The 6,656-nt window shown below is 45.9% G+C and overlaps 1 long non-coding RNA gene across 1 annotated transcript; it reads left to right on the forward strand.

The window, feature by feature from the left end:
- Window positions 1-2,042: 2,042 nt before the first annotated feature.
- On the forward strand, window positions 2,043-6,428 carry LOC142564205 (uncharacterized). The gene is made up of 2 exons (XR_012824523.1): window positions 2,043-2,211; window positions 6,262-6,428. It is a non-coding gene; the product is annotated as an uncharacterized LOC142564205 (long non-coding RNA).
- The last annotated feature ends 228 nt before the right edge of the window (window positions 6,429-6,656 follow it).

The following is a 6,656-nucleotide window of genomic DNA, read 5'->3' on the forward strand; positions in this document are numbered from 1 at the left end:
TTGGAGTCCACCCCGTTACCTTAATCGACCACCATCATGCTGCCTTCTCGTAATGTGTGCTGTCCCTGCCCATTTCTCCTTGATGCAGTCATCCGAAAAGCTTTTTGTCCTGTTCTTCATAAGAAAGTGCGTCAATGTAGACGAATTTAACAAAGAAATAAGAGAAAAATTGACTCCCCCCCCCCCCGCACGCTTTCATGCCATATCGCGTTGTATGAACTTTCTCTACTGCTCAAGAAGCACCTCGCCCAGGCGACGGCATTTACTCGCATGAAGGGCCGTACCATGGTGGCTACCAGATGGCCTCGCAGCTGGCAGAACGAACGCCGCACTAGTTTTTCACGAGCGCTGTTATCAAAGGATGCTTGAGAGTAAGCGACATGTTTCCCTCGCCCTCTTTGTCCTCGACGCAAGCGAGCAACGGCGCCCGCCGGCGGTGGCAGCGCCGCGATAGCGGAGCGCAGCTGCTCCCCGGCCGTTCGCAGCGGGTTCAAGTTTTTTGACCAAGACTGTACGATTATTTCCTTTGTTAAATTCAGTTTTCAAGGACACTAATATACAATATTCACACATGTTATCTAATCTTAACAGTGAGTTATTGAATAAAGATGAGTTATCTGCATTATATTCGGTATTTGCTATACAACGTAATGCAGTTCTTAGTTTAATGTCTCGTTCTTAATATAATTCTTAAAGTAATGATTTGCTGTTAGAACAACCCTTCTGACCGCCTTCCATTTTTCTGTGCATGCTCAATTGTGTATATTGTCACGTGGTAATGACGTATAAAGAACAAAGTAGCAATACTGTGAAAGAAACTAACCTGTGCCCACAAGAACAGGCTACACTCAAAGAACGGCGACAACGGCGAACACAGTCGGCGATCGTCAAAATCTGGTCAGTGGGTTGAGCGGGGGCTACATGGGGCGTTTTTCTCCTGCGATTATCGCATGCCAAAAAAAAAAAAAAAAAACGCGCTGGCGGGATGCCGGCCAGGCTACATGAGGCGTACGAGCGGCGAACGCCGCTGCACTGTGGCCAGACAAGGCAAAAATGTTTTGGCTACCACTAAATGAACGAACAATGCGTATATGTTGTTTGCTTGTGTTATAATTACTAAATTATGCAATAAATACCCCAGTAATATGTCTATACACATTACCAGGTATGTTTAGTATTGTATCGATATTCTTGTGGATGTTCAGCGGAGATAGTTGGCCGGAAATGGTTCGTCTGGCGACCTTGTGCGACTGAAACGGGTGTGCGGATTGCGCAGAGTTTCTATCTGAGCTTCGTTCTGTACATTGCTTGTGGCTCTCGTTGCTGAAAACTAATGTTAAAAAGAGTTTTCATTTACTTCGCGTGGACGGCAAGCAGGAAGCGTTGCTGCGAGGGAGAACGCGCCGCTTCTATTCTTGGTGACCAAGCCCAGTATCCATGGGGGTCGCGGAGCAAGAAACATTTAGGAGTGGAAACTCCGCTGTTTGCGGCGACTAGAAAAGGTCACAAGCCCGCGGAGCTGTTATCGTGCTGGCGGCCTGCAAAGAAATTACCGCCTTTGAGAGCGTGCCGGACCAACACGCCGGACCCGCCTGCCCGGGCGCTACATTTTTTTTTTTGTCGCTGCGGCTTCTACGACGCACCGCATGGCGCCGCCACTGTATACGGTCCCGTCGGCGCATACAACAATTGTGACTTTATCTGGTCGCCCGCGCTCGCTCGCGCTGACGGCAGTTTCACCTCCTAAATGTCTTACTACGTGATGGGGGCAGGGGGGGGGGGGGACACTCCCCGGTTTCGGTGGCACAGGAAATTGGCGCCATCTCTGTAATGGGCGAACGCAAAAATCCGTTTCCCTTGCATGGCCTCGTAGATCGTCGCGCGTGATCTAGGTGGCCAAGCCCTTCCCCCCTCTCAACTCCTCTCACCACGCCCTCTCTCGTAACACCCTCGCAACTTCCTCACCTTCGGCTGTCTACGCGCCCGCGCCGCCGTGCCGTCCCCGCCGGCCCGGCTTTATTTTTGTTATCTACTGGGCCGTGTCTGCTGTGCCCGGGGCACAGCAGACGAAAGGTGCCCGAAATGTCTACGTTCACCCATGACGTCACGTCCGCTATAACCCATGATGTCACATCCGCTCATTTTGATGGCGTCTGTCTTACGGAGCCGGCTGCGCTGCGAAGCGGTTCGTATTCCGTGCCCACTTAGAGCGTGAGTAATTCATCTTTCCACGCTATATGCGTGTAATAAAGGGTTGGGGCTGTGAGCTGTTTGATGCGTTACCATTAGGTACCTTGTGCGCATATTTTGCCTCATGGCCGCGTCAAATTGCAGCCGGCATGTGGAATGGGCCGTGGCATCTTATATGGAGCTGCTCATGTCAGTGATTGCCTCCGTCAGGATCGTCAGTGCGTGCACAGAACCATTCAGTAGTCTGATTCAGGGGAGGGTACGCGTAAGAACGAGGACGTAAGAAAACACTGGCATGACGAGCTATTCCGTCAGATCGCGTTGCATCGCGCTTTTTTTCTAAGACCATCGCGCTCGAGCGAGAGGATCTTAGAACAGCATTACTACTGCTTTTTTACAGCTTTGCTGCGGCTCATTTAATCATCACCTGCATTCTTTTAATAATACAAATGGCATCGCTGTGCGGAAGAGCGTCTCTTGAAGTTTCCAAACAAGAGCCAATGCCGCCGTGCCTGCTGCATACACGCTTACCTTTCCTAACGCACCTAAGACGCGGCACTAGCTCTGCTACTGCGTGATACAGGGTCACTGTGATAATAAAATTAGAAAGAACAAACGAAATTAATGCAGAAAATGTCAAACGTTGCCAAGCGTGATAAACGGACCTGCCTCGCTAGAAGAGTTGAAGAAATCGGCGTCCTGAAGTCAGCTTCGCCGCAGTAGACTAGTGTTACGCGGTGAAGCATGTCAGAACTGAAGAGTGACCGCTTTCACCGACATATATGTGTTCCTTAATGATGTACTTGTGGAGCTGCCGTCTCCTATTACATTACGCGCGCCGAGGCGCTTAAGTGTACAGGCCGGCCTTCAGCGCTATTTTTTTTCGGACGTGGCTGCGATTCTTTGAACCGTTGGTTTGTCGACCTCGTAAGCCAGTTAATGTTTACACGGCCATTTTTTTTCTGAACTGTTGATTTCTTCCATAATAGCTACGTAATTTCGTAGTTTCCTGTTCAACTGCTTTGGTCATATGCGAGTCAAGGTGTTTTCGAAAGCGAAACGACGCTTTTGCATCAGCATATAGTGCCGTCGCCCATTTACAACACAGTCAATCAATGTCATCTTGTATGTCACTGAGAAACCGCCGAACGCAGGGAACTCACTTGCATGCGGGGAACTGCATAACTAGCCACTGGATTAGCGTGCCTCTTGGGAAGCTGCTTTGCATCAAAGGCCAGGTACCCTTGCTATGATTCACCGCAAAACATGTATGTCTAACTGCTTAACATATTTGTATTGCGTTGAAGCTAACCTTACGGAACCGAATTTCGCAACGCTTTTTAGACACCTGCATCTCTACCAGCCACTACCAAACGCTTGTCGGTACATTTCTTGGCAAAGGTCCAGCTAAATCTCCCCTGTTGGAAGTGGGGGGGGGGGGGGTCTCACGTATATGAAAACTGCCAAGGAAAGCAGTTGCCCTGATGAAGGCACGCTCCCCTGTCGAAACATTTGCACCAGCCTGTTCGACCACCGTTATCACCGCAACATATTTGTGTGTTGCGGTGAAGCATGCCAATATTGGGAAAGATTTACGTGAATCTGGAATGTATGGTTTCTGTCAGTGACGAACCTAATGTTCTACTCTCAACAAAGCAGATTTTCGTGGCAGGATGCATGATGTCTTGAGAACTTTTGTTGGCTAAAGCCATACATGCCAGGTTAGCTCTTGTCACATTAATACGCTTTACCGCAATACACAAGAGGCCACGCTGCAGGACGTGCCCGCCGTAGTTAGCCAAAACCTTACGTGACCGTTCACTGCAAAATACCTCCTGTATTGCGGTGAATCGTAATAAAGCACATTTGTCAGTTTAGAATGTAAAGACTCTTGCCCTTCGCTTTTGTAATATTATGACTCAGTTTAATGAGAACATGTATTCACTGCTAAAAACATCCACATTGAAATAGAGATATGAACACTCATGGCAGCCAGTGTGATGTTTTATCCCTTTACTTTTTTGTGTACCTGTCATGCTGCCATTATTAAATTTTCCTGTACTTTGTAAGATGCTGACGTACATAATATTGCATCACAAGGAGCCACTGCGTAATTAGTGTTCAAGGACCAGTGTGATGGCTTTTCTCAAGAAAGGTTTGGGTTATGTTGTTGTGAAGTTTTTTTTTTAGAGAGGTGGCTTTCTGAAAAGAAATCAGATGTCAGAAAATAGACCTCAATGGCACAGTAATCTTGGCTGCTTTTTGCTCAAACGTGCCCTAGACATAATTGAGTGATTTGCACTTGCAACTGGACAGCAGCCTTAGCTTGGGAGACCAGTGATATGGTATATTTTATCAAACTAGGTGACACATAGCATTACCAGTTCGAATAGAGACCTGTTTAAATGTTTGTCACCTTTAACACCTAGATTTTCGACTATGAATTCAGAAAAATCTGTAACACATTTAGAACCTAGATTTTAAATGCTGTATAAGTTGGCTTCTTGTTCACTGCAGCTGTGCTCGGCTTCTGTCCAAACGGGAGAGCACTTCTGCACAGCTTATTAGGGAACATTCTTATTTACATACCTTCTTTTTATTTATCTCGCCTACAATCACAATCAAATGTTTATAGCACATGAATGTGCTGTGCATGAATCTTAACTTACAATGCCATGTTCAACAGCACAGTGCATGTAGCTTGTGTTGGTTCATTCAAGCTAAGCATTGCTACAGCCTTTAACTGTAGGTATCATGGTATGAGAGCAGAGAAATGGATATGCAAAGACAGTTGGGCACATTGAGACAACATCTTTGTTGTGTGTGAAAAGGTGACAGATACACAATATGGGGAGAACGCATGCACTTTCATATTTTCTCGCGCTCAAAAAAGGCCGGAGGAATAAGGTTTCTTCACTGTGCCATCACGGAATCAGGGTGTAGACGAGCCGTATGTAAAAATACTGAAAGATATCTTTAGCGGCTCCACAGCCACCATAGTCCTCCATAAAGCAAGCAACAAAATCCCAATAAAGAAAGGCGTCAGGCAGGGAGATACGATCTCTCCAATGCTATTCACAGCGTGTTTACAGGAGGTATTCGGAGACCTGGATTGGGAAGAATTGGGGATAAAAGTTAATGGAGAATACCTTAGTAACTTGCGATTCGTTGATGATATTGCCTTGCTTAGTAACTCAGGGGACCAATTGCAATGCATGCTCACTGACCTGGAGAGGCAAAGCAGAAGAGTGGGCCTAAAAATTAATCTGCAGAAAACAAAAATAATGTTTAACAGTCTCGGAAGAGAACAGCAATTTACAATAGGTAGCGAGGCACTGGAAGTGGTAAGGGAATACATCTACTTAGGGCAGGTAGTGACGGCGGATCCGGATCATGAGACGGAAATAATCAGACAAATAAGAATGAGCTGGGGTGCGTTTGGCAGGCATTCTCAGATCATGAACAGCAGGTTGCCATTATCCCTGAAGAGAAAAGTATATAATAGCTGTGTCTTACCAGTACTCACCTACGGTGCAGAAACCTGGAGGCTTACGAAAAGAGTTCTACTCAAATTGAGGACGACGCAACGAGCTATGGAAAGAAGAATGATAGGTGTAACGTTAAGGGATAAGAAAAGAGCAGATTGGGTGAGGGAACAAACGCGAGTTAATGACATCTTAGTTGAAATCAAGAAAAAGAAATGGGCATGGGCAGGACATGTAATGAGGAGGGAAGATAACCGATGGTCATTAAGGGTTACGGACTGGATCCCAAGGGAAGGGAAGCATAGCAGGGGGTGGCAGAAAGTTAGGTGGGTGGATGAGATTAAGAAGTTTGCAAGGACGGCATGGCCACAATTAGTACATGACCGGGGTTGTTGGAGAAGTATGGGAGAGGCCTTTGCCCTGCTGTGGGCATAACCAGGCTGATGATGACTGTGCCATAGAGACTATATGTTTGCTCTCAAAGGTAATTCTGATTCATTGGATATGTTCCTGTGCTGTGTTTATTTTCTTGAGTGTGCTTTAGTTTTTGCACGTTAATGTTTCAAACTTGTTTTTATTTTCACAGACTGAACATCCCACGTCTTGGTTTGACTTCCTGGTACAGGATACTTGCACTTAGCATGGAGTGATGAAGCAGAGCAGTGTACTTTTATTAAATGTGCAGATTTTAGCAGTATAACAGCCATTCATTAAAAAAACGTGGGCTGAAAATAAAGTGTACTTACCCACATTCCTCGTTGTCTATTTATTTATTTATTAATACTGTCAACCCTCATAGAGGGTCATAACAGAGAGGACAATACAATTACATAAATCAAATATAGACAATGTCAATGTACGTAAAGTTGCTTAACACTTGTCAATTCACAGTGAATAAGATGTTCACTTGAATGCTGTTCAGCACACTTCTGACATTCATCAAAATACGTACAATGAATATCAAGTCGCACATATCACTTG

This window comes from Dermacentor variabilis, chromosome 11, assembly GCF_050947875.1.
Source record: "Dermacentor variabilis isolate Ectoservices chromosome 11, ASM5094787v1, whole genome shotgun sequence".
NCBI lineage: Eukaryota > Metazoa > Arthropoda > Arachnida > Ixodida > Ixodidae > Dermacentor > Dermacentor variabilis.